Source organism: Quercus robur, chromosome 1, assembly GCF_932294415.1.
Source record: "Quercus robur chromosome 1, dhQueRobu3.1, whole genome shotgun sequence".
NCBI classification, from domain to species: Eukaryota; Viridiplantae; Streptophyta; class Magnoliopsida; order Fagales; family Fagaceae; genus Quercus; species Quercus robur.
This window is the reverse complement of record NC_065534.1, coordinates 26270917-26286161: the sequence shown is the minus strand read 5'-3', so window position 1 is coordinate 26286161 and position 15245 is coordinate 26270917. Positions and strand designations below refer to the sequence as shown.

The following is a 15245-nucleotide window of genomic DNA, read 5'->3' as shown; positions in this document are numbered from 1 at the left end:
AGGATTTCTAAAATAACATTATATTTATATTTATAGATATAAATATAGATATACTAGTCAATAACCTGTGCAACAGAAAAATTTTAGCAAAATATAGTATTTTTCTTTTTTAGATTTTTGGGATGTATAAATATGAAATTTAATAATTAATTTTTAAAGAGAATATGATGTGGTAAGATTTTAATGGAGAGTTTCAATATAAAATGAAATTTAATATATATATATATATATATATTTATATAAAAGAAACTTGCATATCTATAGGTCACTACAGGAGGATATAAAATGTGAACTAGACCGAGTCTTAAGTCTTAAAATTCTTCAAGAGCTTAAGCATGTTTTATCAACTATAGTCCAGATTCCAGATGTTGCTTCTGGATGCATTCACATCAGGCCCACGCTTCTCTTTTTTTTTTTAGATAATATTTTATAGCTAAAATATAGCTAAAGAATATTTAAATGAATATTAAAGTACACTTTTGGCGCATAGTTTGGAGTTAATTTCATTTTATTCATTTACATTTTATAATTTATTTAACCTTTTATATTTAATGCCATTTTCACATTGGTCTTACCATTCGCTGTTAAGTGTGATTTAAGTTTAACTATTTCATAAAATACTAATTCTAAAATGTTGTGAAATGTAAAAATTTCTTTGTTGCGGGTAGAAAAATATATTATAATAGTTAGATTAATTACTTTGGATAGTATCATCACATACCCTTAGCGCAATAGTCACTACACAAATATAAATGCTTATGAAATATAAGGATAAGGGTCAAAATTTAAATCTCTAAAAGAGGGCTTCACACATAACAAAATCAAACATGAAATGGCAAAATAAAAAGTTTAAAATATAAAAGTAAAGTAAAAAATTTTAAATGTAAAGGACCAACATGAAAACAACCAGAAACTTTAACAGTCAAAAGTGTAATTTAATCTTAAATGAAATAGAGATAGAGTAGGACACTGTGAGCACATGTGAATTATGAATCAGTCATAATAGAAAAAAGTGGGATTGTTGGCTTTAGATTTAGGGATTTTTTTTTTTTTTTGAGAAAGTTTAGTTAGATTAGAAGTTAGCACACAGGGGAGGGGGAAGTAAGACTCATAAGAGCTTACAGTACTTATCCCATCAAAAGGGCCTATCTTTTTGAGGGAATAAGCAAGGCTTATGAAGTCTTACTACACACACACGGGACGATGTGGGACTACAACCCACTGAACCTTTATTTTATTTTATTTTTTTTTTTTGAGAAAGTTTAGTTAGATTAGATGGCTTTAGATTTAGTTAATATTTCATTTGAGTCTGAATGCGCTGGCCTTTTTCATAATATTTTGATATTTTTAAGTTTATGTCTATCTTTTTCAGCTTTTAATATTTTGATACGACCCTGGCATCAACATGTGGATTAGGCAAGTACAGTTGTGTTTCTAGAAGATCTATCAGACTCATAGTGTGAAAAGTGCCATACTTGTGTTAGCCGGAACTGGCGTATGAATCCTCATTGTGAAAAAGCTATTCGTATATATCCCATTAATAAATAAAAAGAACAACAAAAACAGAGCTTAGTATACACTTTATGAGTTCTCCATGCCAGCAAAAATTCCAAAGTGATTTCTTGAGGCTTTTCTCTAATAATTTGCAACAATAAATTTAAAATAAAATGTTGGTTACCTTTTGAGTATTCAAAGCGTCTGTTTAGGATCTATTTATTTTACTAAAATTGAAAAAAAATTACTGAAAGTACTATAAATAAAGATAAAAATTAACTGAAATAGTATAGTAGAACCCATGAATAGTACTAAAAAGTATAATAAGACCCATGAATAGTACTAAAAATAAGCTGAATAGTAAAATAAGTTGGCAAAAATAAAAAAGAGAAGCATTATACCTAAGCGTTTTTCTCATTTAAGTTTGGCTTTTATTTGTTTCACATTTTCACTCTCAAAACTTTTGGACTATGATTCTCATTTTCTCAGTTTCTTTTGTTCACTCATCCTTAATCTTTCTTTCTTTCTTTGAGTTTGGTGAGGGTTGATTTGCTTTTATCAGCATTACAACTCATCTTCGTCTCTTTGATATCGCATTGTAATCATATTCAGTATCACCTCCAAGATTTTTTTTTTTTTTTTTCAGGGTGATTATTAATATTAATAAGAAATTTAAATTATACAAAACCTAATAAAAAGTAGAATTTCATGTATTGAAAAAATAATAATAATAATAATAAAAACGCAAATACATGAAGTTTTACAATTTTCTTATATAAGTTTTCATATTGTGAAATCATTACATGATAATCTCATTATTAATGTTGCAAGATACATCTTTTCAACTTTTAATTCAACAAAATTTTTCTTGAGCCTTTTATTTGTTTTGAAAGCGTCTAATATATTGTTAAGGGAACCAAAGTTTTATTTTGTTGGACCTAAATAAATTTAGGATGGTCACAATTCTTTTTAAGGGTGGTCCTGTGACCACTCTGCCTTCAATGTAGAGCCGCCCCTTTCATATTTGTTTCGACTCAATTATAATGTTTTTATCTTTTAACAAAAGGAAAGAAATAAGTAAAACTGTAGCAAGAAGTTTCAATGACTCAATTATTTTATATGTTTTCGATTGTTTGTTGGTGAAGACCCACCCTTTTCCAAATGAAGCCTTAGCAGCTTGGTTGGCCATTTCAAAAGCCCCATGAGTGTTACTTGACTAAGATCATCATAGTTGTGTGAATCATTTTTATGCAAGCCTTATGAGTTTAATCACCTTGGATTCTTGGAAGTACTATTCACTCACGTTTAGAATGAAGGTGCTTGCTTTTCTACAATAAAAGGGGAAAATACAAAGAACATCAAGTGGCATTTGGTTGCACGAAAATGGATAATGTAATAAGATATCGAATCTTTGTGGAATTTTGATTTTAGATATAAACATGATTACACCCAAAAAAAAGGGGTCAAGAGTCATGCATGAATGCCACGTTAATAACTTTTGCAATAGCCCATTGAGTCCTAAAAGGTCTGGAGTGAATATTTCTTTACACCGAGCTGTGATGTCCATGAGTCACGTTGACCCAAAAAATTAATAATAATTTGCAGGCAATCAAAGTCAAAAATCTCGAATGGGATATGCAGCCTATGATATGGATGTTGAATAAAATTTCCCAGTTTTTCTTTGCATTTGTTCCAGTTTCCTTACAGTGCCTGGGATTTCAAACTTAATTAATGTAATCTTATCTGCTTTTGGGAGATGAGGAGGAGTGACCATTTGACTCAGCTCATATCAAGCCATTTCAGTTTTTCACACCTAAACTGAGCTGAGCCAATGGCCCAAGCCTAAAGAAAGTTCAGTTTTTCACACCTAACCTGAGCTGAGCCAATGGCCCAAGCCTGAGCCTTTCTTTCATAGTCGTTATCATGAAAGCCCAAAAAGAGCTAATTGCATGACATTTCCTTTTATGGTCAGAGCTCTTGCCCAACTTGACTCGGCTTGGCTTGTCTTAGGTTTACCCAAAAAACTAAATATATGGGCTGGACTCTTGTTGTCATGGCAGTGAAACCGGATTGTGACTGCCCCCATTCTTTCTTGGGGATGGGAAACACTCATGTAGGGCAGAATGCAGATTTGGTCAAGTCAAGATGAGGGTGGAGACATTTTATCATTTTTAATGGAGTGACACTCAGATCAATACGTAAAAGAGATTAGAGCAGATTTTTTTTTTTTTTTTTTTTTAAATAAGAGGCTGATTTCCAGACTCAAATCTGGGACCTATACTTTCTGATAGAAGGCTCAACCTCTCAATAATAAGATGGATCTACGTATGAGTCTTTTAGAATTTGCTTATTTTGCAAGAATTGAAATATTTTTTTAATTAAAAGTGCTATAAATAAAGATAAAATTTAACTAAAATAGTACAATAAAACTCATAAATAATAATAAAAAATACAACAACACCCATAAATACTAACAAAAATAAACTAAATAGTAAAATAAATTAATTTTTTAATCTAGAGCCAAGTTTGGATAGAACTTATTTTGCTGAAACTAAAAACTGAAAACATTGTAACAAAATAATTTTTAAATATGTAAATAGTACCATAAAACCTATTTTTAATGAAAAAGTTACTCAAAAGTGAAATTTGTGAATTCGTAAACAATACACAAAATCCATTGAAGTGCTAAAAAGTCAAATATTATGACTACTATTTATAAACAGTAACCGTAACAGTATTATTTGCTCTTAAAACGCGTGCCCAAAAAAAAAGAGAATAAAACGCGCAAACACGGATGAAAAACGTGCATCCAAACGGATACTGTGTACACGAAGTCAAGCAGAGTGAGATAAGCATAACCCGTCATTATTCCGCCCTCTCTTTGAGACAGAAAACCCACACAAGGTGGAACGCTGCTGATCAGATTAGGACATGGTGGGGACATTTTGCCATCACTAGACCATTGGGAACTAGGGCCAGTTGCAACTGTTTAATTTGGTTGATTCAAATCAACCGACAACTTTTCAATGACAACATAAAAAAAGACAACAGAAAGGTCAAATTTGGTTGATTCAAACTTGACTGGAAAATTTCAGCAGTGCATCTGTGCAGCATCCATTACATTACATTAAACAGTCTAGAGTTCACACTGCAAGCAATTCGCGCAGGTGCACACACCAATAAAGAAGTCCATCTTTCTTCCCAAATTATGCAGCTTCATGACTTCTTCCATAATGCAATCTCCCATCCTTTTGGATCTATTTCCACCTGTCAACAATACAAGTCGAATTTGAGAACCATGATATAACAGCTATTTCAATTACAAAGTTTATAACCCAAGTCTACATTAATCTTTCTATTTCTACATGACAGTCAAACAATGAGTTTTATCTGACTCAGCATACAACAGTTTGCTTTCTCCAGGATGGCATGCATTTCACCAATGGTGTTTTAATATATGGGAATCCGTTTGAAAATAGACATGGATTCCAAGCATCAGGGGAATCGTATTTCTTGACAACTGAAATTCACTAGGCAATATGTAGTTGATGTGCCCTAAAAGGCAAAGAAAATAAGTACCTGGAATGCTTTGTCCCTCCAGTGAAGCGCACAGCCTCGGGCTTCCATATATTCAAAGAGAGATTGAGGAAGTAATGGTTTAAAGGATGCGTGGAGCTTCACTTTTGTTAGTCCTCGACAGGCTAACAGGGCAGCAGCCAGACCATTAGGAGTCAACCCTGACAAGTGCAGGATAGTCATGCACTGCAGTCGCTTTATGCTGGCGAGAGCTAAGAGCCCAACATCTGTAACTGAACAATATGACAAGTTTATCTGCAGTAAAAAAAAAAAAAAAAAGTGAGCCCCTAATATCAGTTTGCAAACGCAGTCCAATGTCCCTGACAACTAGAGAAAGGAAACGGATTGTACCTGTTTTAGGTTTTTGGAAAATTGAGCAACTGGAATCATTCCATTATCATTAATGTTGATGCACTTCTTTATGTCCAGCACCATAAGTTGCCTACATTCCCTAACAATGGCTGATAGACCCACTGACGACACAGAATGACATCCTCGAATCTCAAGTGCTTTTAACAGCATGCATTTTGACAAGGATATTAATGAAGTATCTGTAATTTTATCGTTGTAAGCAATGCTAATCATCTCCAGTGCAGGACAGCCATGAGCAATTGCTGTTATGCCCTCGTCAGTTGTTCCAGAGGATCTAGAAGAGGAAGAAATAAAGATTACCTTGTTAAGAATAATGTAACTTTAGACATAGCTCGATCTAGCATTATGATGAAAACAAATCTATGAAATGGACTTTCAAATACTTGAATGAAATAACACCATGTTCTGAAGCATCAATGAAGGGGACCAAGAAAGCTTTAGGGTACCCCATTTATGGTTTATTCTAAGCTCTAATTTGAAAGGAATCTGTAAAGACTAAAGAGTTTAAAAGTTGCAAACCTGTACAAATCTAGCTCTTTGAGCTTGGAACAACCATTTGCAACATGGGTAAGCCCATCATCAGTTATGTTCGAGCAAATTCCAAGCTTTAAGGTGAGGAGTTTGGAACATCTTGAGATGGACTTCAAACCTGCAAAAAAGAAGCTTTAATCATCTGCTGATAGTATAATTTATAAAAAGGACAGCTAAGGCCCATGGAGAAACCTTCATTGTCAATTTCATTATCTGTGACATCCAATTCCTCCAAGAATCGGCAACGCTGTCCAATCAGCACAAAAGCATCCTTTGAAACCAAACTACAGGACTCCATCCTTAGAGAAGCGAGGGAGGTGCATGAATTTGTTATGCTATCTATAGAGGCATATGTTATCTTGCGACAGCATGTTATGTCTAACTTCCTCAGTTCTTTGTGTGTTTGCACAAGGAAGGATAGGCATTCATCAGTCACTCCCAAGCATTTACTTAAGCTCAGCTCCTTAAGTGACGCAAGCCAATTTCCAATGGCTTTTATCCCAGAAGTTGTAACTGAACAACCATCTAATTTAATAGACTGCAACCCGGAAATATTATGCAGACATTTTGCTAGATCAGCAGTCACCTGAATCAATTAAAGATTTAAAGAATTATTAGAAGGAATATATATCAAACTTTCGGTAAGGAAATTACCATAAATATTTTACGGACTTACAGAAAGACTGTATGCTAGAAAAAGATGTTGCAGGTACTCAGCACCATATGTCAGAGAAGACAAACCCACATGACTGACATTCTGACAATTTGACATATTAAGTGTCTGTGAAAAATGAAAAATTGGATAAAGGTCAATGCCAATAACATTGAATTGAAGCAAAGCTAAACCAATAAGTTTGACACAGCAGTTAAGAGATGTTATGTAGCTCCTATTATGGACTAAATCCTGACAGTTCAACCTATTAAACGTGTATATTATGGGCATTTACCATAAAAGTTGTACATAAAAAGACAGGCATGCCAAAAAAATCTATAAATCTTCAAAGAGCTAAAAATAAGTATAAAGATTATGAAAAAATAAAAATAAAAAGTACCTTTAGCGACTTGGAACTGTGTTTAAGGGTTGCAAGGCCATCATCATCAATACCTGGGCATCCCTCAAGAACCAAATCTTCTAGATGCTCCAGTTCCAGGATTGGTGGAAGACATTTCTCAGTGATCTGCAGTGCAAAAGGGTATAAATTTCGTTTTTCTTTTTTCTTTTTAAATAACTTCCTGACATGTATTTAAAGAATATCAATTGTATACTGCTTAATGAGTGCATGCATTAGAATTAAAAGAGACTTTGAATTTATGAAACAAGATAAATTATGCATTGAGCAATAAATCTTGTCTCATGACTGAATCACTCATTCTGTTCATGATCTGCAGCAACAGCTTCTACTTCCATATGGCACCGAAAAATTCAATCTAGATCAACAAAAACATAGCTGGACAAGTAAGATAGCCTAATCAACCATAAAATAAACTAATAAATACAAAAAATTTGATTCTCAAAAAATGTACAAAAAATTTAAGCACTTTAGACTGGCTTAATATGCTAAGATGCTGGCTTTTTGAAACCCGCAACTTTTTGACTAATGATTGGTCAACTATCATTGATGCCACCAATGCAAAAGAATCACCCACTAGCTAAGATTCACCAAAGAAAGAAATTAATAACTTTAGGTAAACCTATCATTTTATTTAGAATAATCATCCACAGAAACTAGTTAATCTTATTGTAATCCAATCTTCCGTACACTAGATTACATTAATCTTCTAAGACCATTTTCAAAGAAACCCATATTTCTACTCTGATTATGAAGGACCAATCTCACAGAGGAAAGTAAACCTCATAAAATCCCACTGAGATATAAAAATTCAATCGATCGAATAGCAACAACACTAGCACACCCGAAAATCAACAGACTAATATCCTCTCTGTTTGAAACGGATTCATTTCATGGTTCAAATTAAATATTACAGTCTTACAAATCCAAAGGTGAACATGGTTTCAATCTTAATCAGGATTTAAATCTGAATCTCATATATCATTTTGAATACACACCATCCACCTTTCAAACTAGCAAATATCCATTTTTGTTAGTCCACAACAAGACAATCCTTTTTCTTTTCAAATATAATGACATCATATTTGTCAAACTGACCAATAAACACAGACATATAATTCCTCAAACGCAGACCAAATCAAAAAAAAAAAAAAAAATGTCCAAACCAACTCAATAAAGCAAAAAAGTAAACACACTAAGATGAATTGAATCAAACAAACCAATCAACACTAACAACATCAACCAAAAAAAAAAAAAAAACATAGCTTTCTCAGCCACCAAACATAAACCAAAAAAAGGAGGAAACAATAGGATTTACCGGTACGTAAGAGAGATCCATAGCCCGAATCTGCTTGCATTTCATAGCGATCAATCCGACACCCAAATCACTGACACGAAGGCACCATTTCAAGCTAATGAACCTCAACTTTTTACACCCAACCGCCACACAACCAATCCCCATGTCGGTGATCATCTTACACCTCGCCAAACTCAGCCTCTCGAGATTCTTCGCCTCCGCAATCGCCGCCGCCGCCGTGTCCGTCAGCTCCGTCCGGTTCGACAAATCGATCTCCACCAACCCAGCACAGTTCGCCACCAAACTCGACAGCCCGTTGTGCGTGAACAGCCTCGACCTCGACAGGTTGATCGAGCGGAGAGAGCTTCTCGTCGAGGCTATCTGAGTCAACGCAGCGTCGTCAACTCGAGGACAGAGAGAGAGGTCGAGCTCAGACACGAAACGGTACCGTTTCAGTGTTCTTAGTACGAGGTCGGAGCTCAAAGGCCTGAGAGTCTTGCGGTGGCGAGACTCGATGAAGTAAAACGACTTGCAGACTAAGGAAAACGACTTCTTGGCAAATGCGTCGTCGTTTAGAGAGTCGAGGATAGCGAAGATTATCTCTTCAGTTAAAAGGTCAAAGGGGTTTGAGATTGGTAATGGTTCGTCCATTTTAAGAATAATGCTCTTCTGCTTTTTCATCACTCTTTGGATTTTGCAGTTCGTACAGTTACAGTTAGAATTTTAGGATAAGGGTTTGGTCTGTTCGGAACTATAGATTTAGCTTAGGAAGACATTTATACAATACGAGGAAAGAACGGTTGGAAGTTTTCAAAGATTCTATGTTTTCTGAGGAAACTGTTAACTAAAAACAACCATGTGGTTGAGCTGGGGGAGTACGGTTTAAAGGAAGGAATGAACGAGGAAGATGGGGAGTGTGAAATTACGGGATTGGCCTTGGTGCGTCTAAACTAAAAAATGAGTTTTGTTGTTACTTGTCACTTTGTCACTTGTGTTTGAGTCGACCTTTGTTTTTGATTTTTGTTTTCCTTGTTTAGTGAGCATTACTTTTTTATGTTATTTTGAGTAATGGGAAGTGTTTTCCCAATATAGAATTTTTGAAATCCATTATTAATGAAAATAATATGACCATGTTTTGTTTGTTGTTATTTATCTATCAAAAATTTATCTTGGGGGCAATTAAAGAATTTTTTTTTTTTTCCTAAAGTTGACAATTAATAGAAATTGCTATTAAAGAAGCTTTGAAACTATGTTCTAACATTTTTTTTTCTTTTTTTGAGAGAAACTATGTTCTAACTAGTTTAAAAATATTCTTCTAGAAGAAAAAAAAAACTAGTTCAAAAATATGCATAATTAGATGCAAAATAAACTTTGTATTTCTTTTTATAGAAAAAGGTAAGTAATATTATTGAATTTATCAAATTAAAATACATCATCCAAATCATCAAGTAATTCTTCTACCTACATATCAATGTCTGCAGATAAAACTAATAGTTTAGCAAGGACATGAGCCAATTTATTACCCTCCCTTTTAACATGTTGGAAGATGCAACTCTGTAGAATAGATTGAATGCAACGAACGAATTTCTTTTATAATGTGACCAAACATCATTTGACAAGCTTCCCGATTATTAATGGCTTGAATAATCCGAAGACAAGCTCCCTCAAAAGCAACCTGAAAAATACTCAACTCTTTAGCTAAAGACACTGCACAACTAGTTGCCAACGCCTCCGCTAGCTCTACTGTATTAGGCATCTTGATCTTTTGGCTTAAAGCCTCAATGAAGTCCTCTATTTTATTTTGAGATGCCCCAAAATAAAATTATCTTTTTAAAATTAATAAATAAAATTTTTATCTTATCCTTTACATTATTTTAAAAGTCAATGTCATTTTTTATTTAGAGTAATTTTTAAATACTCTCAAAGAGAATTGTGCTCCTTCCTTTGACATTCATGCCTGAGTCTACTCATTAAATTTATGTTAGAATGCACCATGAATGTAAGAAAATGGATCACAATTTCACTATACTTTGAAAATACTTAAAAATTTTCTCTTTATCTATGATTTAAATTAATGAAGATAATTTTAAAAATTTGTATATTTTTACTTGACTCACAAAGTTACGCAACGAACAATTTAAGACAAAGTTACGAAAACAAAGAGGGATTTCCTTTTTTCAACCTTGGATGAAATTATAGAGCGAGAATAGCAATTCCCCCTTTAGTTAGAGCATCCCCATCCGGGCTTGGAAATGTCAAATGTAAGCAACATTTGGCATTAAGGCCCAAAATACACCCAGCAGCTGGAAGGCCAAAAGTTGGAAATTGCAAATTTTTTTGGCGTAGTGCTACAGTGCCATCCTACATCTAAGATGGCACTGTAGCACTATGCCAAAAATAATATTAATATTTTATTCAGCTTTTTTTTTCTCTCTCATCTCTCATCTATCTCTCCGTCTTTCTCTGTCTCTCACACTTCCCTCTGTTTCTCCCTCTTCTCTATTCACACTCTCAGATACTCCATGGCGTTGAGCATCACGCACCACATCAGAGCTCTCGCCGGAACTCCGAGCCAATCTCTCCGTGACACGAGCCGATCTCTCCTTGATGATGCTGTTGGATAGCGTGACGATGAACAACGCGGTGAATAGGTGGAAAGCGATGAACGCAGTTTGCAGGCGCTGAAGAGCGCTGGAGTGGAGGGGATCATGATGGACGTGTGGTGGGGATTGGTGGAGAGAAGGGTGGCTGGATCGTACAATTGGGGTGGGTATGGATCGGTGCAGATTGGTGGAGAGAAGGGTGGCTGGATCGTACAATTGGGGTGGGTATGGATCGGTGCAGATTGGTTTCTCGGTGGAAATTGGTGGGTTGCCAATGTCGCCGATGATGTTTTCGCTCAAGATCGCTGATGATGGTTTCGCTCAAGATCACCGATGTCGCCGACGATGGTTCCGCTCGGTGGATGTGGCAGTGATCTGGTGGGTTTTTTTTTTTCCTTAATTTGGGTTTTTGGTTCCGGTGGGATTTTGGTGGGCATGGTGGCGTGGTAGGAATGGTGGTGGTGGTCGGTGATGATTGGGTTTTTTGGTTGTTGAGAGAGGAACAGAGACTCAGAGAGGCAGGGAGAGGGATGAGAGAGAGAGAGAGAGAGAGAGAAGGGATAGATAATTTTTAAATATTATTTTATTATATAATTTATATTATTTTAGTAAGTAGGATTAGAAAATAAAAGTTGGGATGTTGGAAGTATTGGAAAATGGTATGGTATAAGTAGTAAAGTAACTTTTTGAGATTGTAAAATAGGATGAGATAGCATTTCCGGATGGAGATGCTCTTAAAACATGAGCGCATCCCTTGATAAGGTATTTGACCACATTGAAGACATGCTTAGCCTTTGGGGGTATTTTCGGCATTGATGGCACTATGCTCTGTCGCTGGCTATCGATAAGAGAAGTAGAGTGGGGACCACGACACAACCAAGCAATGTGATTTCATTCAGGGCAGGAATATATGAGGAAGGACAGGTTGAAGTGCACATGGTACGGTTTTTTTAAAGAGCTAAAAGCATATGACGTACCAGAAACTCACGGATTATGCTTCACGCGACCATGGAGAGCGTGCAATGTTGGTAGCCAATGATCATTGGACAAGTGCTTTGCTTCCTTGAAATTTCAAGGAGAGTGTTCGATGCTTGCTCTCGAACTTGTTGGTCCCAGTGTCGTTCACTTTGCGAGTGGTTGCAATGTGCAACCTAATCGTGAATTGATGGGTCACCAATTGCCTGAGCAACACGTAATTCGGCGCAGGGCTATTCGGTGTCATCGCCACTCGCATATGTGAGAATGGTGCCCACTCATCCACTTGCTATTTTTCTAGACCAATCTGTGTTTGCTTGGGACTTGTGGCGTAGGAGATTATAAAGAAAAAGTCATTGAAATGTGGATTGATGGACAAAATTACTTACTTTGTTCGAGTTTCTAGGGGAAGTATGTATTTGATTAATGACTTGAATATCACTGAAATGTTGACATGCTCTTTTCAAAAAAAAAAAAAAAAAAAGAAATGTTGACATGCTTAGAATTCTGAATTTATTATTAAATCTATCAGTATCTTGTATCATTTTCACCCACCAATTTACGCTAAGTTATATAAAGTAATGAGCTTGTTTTTAGTTTTGAGTTTTGAGAAATTGTTCCTAATAATAGTTTCACAGTTGGTTTAAAGTTCATTTTCAAGTGTTTGTATGCGCATAAGATATAGTCAAAATTGTAAAATATCTTTTATAAAAAATTGTAAATATTTTATTTTTGAAAATTTGGTAAAATATTTTCCAAAAATACATAGTGGCTTCCCCTCTCCCATCTGGTCGTTAGGTCACTAGTACGGTGACCAAAGACACCACTCCAACGACCAGTGTCCACAGTCTAGTGGCCAAAGATGCCACACTACAACCAGTGCCAAAGGTCCAGTAACTAAAAATGTCATTTTGTTGACTTGTGTTTGCAATCTAGTCACCGAAGATACCACTTTGACGATGATTGTTGACAATCCAATTACTGAAGCCACAACTCTGATAGCCAGTTCCAATGGTCTAATCGCTAGAGCTACCGTTTTGGCTGCTAACTACAATAGTCCAGTGATCGAACCTCCAGTACTAGCGGCTTCTATGCTATGCCATCAGTTTTTGTGGTTTATTTGAAAAATTTTGCTTGTTATGTCAAACACCTGAAAATATTTTATTGGAAATGTTTTACATGAAAAATATATTACACTTGAAAAATATTTTACTTCAAAACAAACTGAGCCTTAAGTGTTTTTGCATTTTCATCCCCTAAAAATATATTTGGGGTTTGTTTTCTATTTCAACTTCTCTTAAATACCAATAAATAAATAAAAAACCAATCAACCCAACTATAATAATCCCAAAACCCAACAAGGAGTTATCTAACATATGGTGCACAATCTAAATCAATCCAACCTAAATCACCATTAAACAAAATCAATGCTACAATCCAAATCCAAACAACAACAAAAACCCATCAAATTGAGTGACGTTATGGTCTCTCCTAGGTAGAAAGAGAATGGATTGAGGGCAGCTATTAGGCTTCTCGATTGTGGTGGTTCTCGTGCTTGTACCGATTCACTGAGAAGAAGTGTGTGGCAAAGGCCAATGTTTGTTATAAGCCACAGGTACACACTAAAGAGGAAGGAGATTTATTTTTCACAAAGGACTAAGTGACTTTACATGATATTTTCTCCAATGATAAGTGTAAGGACTAGATTTGACCTCCCGTCCACTAACAGTAGATGATGACCCAACAAGCCCAACACAATATATTTGTTAAAGAATGGATTATATAAGAGAGTAGCTCAATAAATCAAGTATAGACCTTAATTATTCGGATTCAAGCCAAGAAGACAAACACAATGTTAAGGAAAGCTCTCCTTGGTATCCGAGGATGAAGTGTTCTTATATTTACTCAAATTATCTAATACAAGGTGTTCTTTTCTTTTTTTTTTCTTCTTTTTCTCTCTCAGATTACATGCCCCATTTTTCACAGGGGCCTTTCCCTTATATAGTCTTGTTCTTTTCAATCCCAGCCTTCCACTTGTTGATAATGTAAGTGATCTCTTGGATGCTTGTCCCATTAGAAAACTCTTGGAAACTTTGTGAGTAGCTGTGAACTGAAATATCTTTGCTCATGGGTCATTTCCACATCAATGTAGCCAGTTGATTAGGTAAGCATTTAATGTGGTGGTAGCAACCTTCTTCTTAGATATTTCTTAGGTTATTGTTGGCTCCTTTCCCTGAAGCTTATCCTCAGAAGTATGGTTGCCTCTTTACACGGTATTCTCTAGGCGACCGGGTTCTAACCTTCCACAATGCTTTCTCGAGGAAGTTTGGATCCTTGGGAGACACCATCCGTTCATTATTAATTTTCTTTGTCCTCAACCCATTGACCTCCATACTCATTTCACTATTCGAACATCCTCAGATTCCTATATGTCCTTGGGTATGGCCCACAACCCAACACTTCTGCTCGACTCACTTATCCCCATAATAGCCCCTCAAAGCTCCACCTTTTTTCTCTTCTAAGGAAAGTGGGGTTTCAATTTTGGTTTCCAAACCTCACATGCTCAGTGAACATTCCCACGTGGTAACATCTTTTTACCTGCTCTGAATACGTTCCTGACGCTTCAGCATCTGTGACGCCCCATTAATTGCTTCACACGACGGTCTGTCCCCCACGTTCTATAGTGTGATGAAAATCCTATGGTAGAGATTTTTCATAGGAATTCGAGCAGGAACTTTCCCGCTTATCTTCTTTTCCTGTACAAAGGGTGTGAGGGATCCAAATCCTCCATTTTTTGAATCTTCAATCTCTCAAGAAGTGGTCCGAGGTGCTCCTTTCCTATTTCTCTGTAAGTACCCTTTAGCTCGTATATTGACTTTTAGAACCCCTTCTTCCTTGGCCTTCTATTCTTTACCTCATTCTTTAACAGTCCTCCCTTACTTCTTAGATAGGTAGGTTTGCTAGCTTAGTGGATATTTTCGAGGGTATAGAAAACTTTAAGACTCAATAAAATATACTACCTGGGGTCTCTATACAGCATTGCCTTCTTGGAGAATGGCATTCTCTAAGGTCAGAGAGGGATGTAGTGATCCCTATAATCGCCTTTATAGAGGGAGAAATGAGAATCCCTATGGGGAAGGTGACTAGAGATTTTCTGATTACCTATAGACTCTACCTGACCCAATGCTCTCCAAACCTATTTAGGATATTAGGTAGTGTCAACGCCCTTAATGAAAAGATGAGAGTAAACCTTGTCCATCATGACGTCAACTAGGTGTATAACTACCAACACCTTAAGGGTACCGGGTATTACCTTAAAACTAGGGT

At 35.8% G+C, this 15245-nt stretch overlaps 1 pseudogene; it reads right to left on the bottom strand.

Annotated features, from left to right (window-relative positions):
* Positions 1-4256: 4256 nt before the first annotated feature.
* Positions 4257-9255, bottom strand: LOC126727480 (F-box/LRR-repeat protein 3-like; annotated as a pseudogene).
* Positions 9256-15245: the final 5990 nt, after the last annotated feature.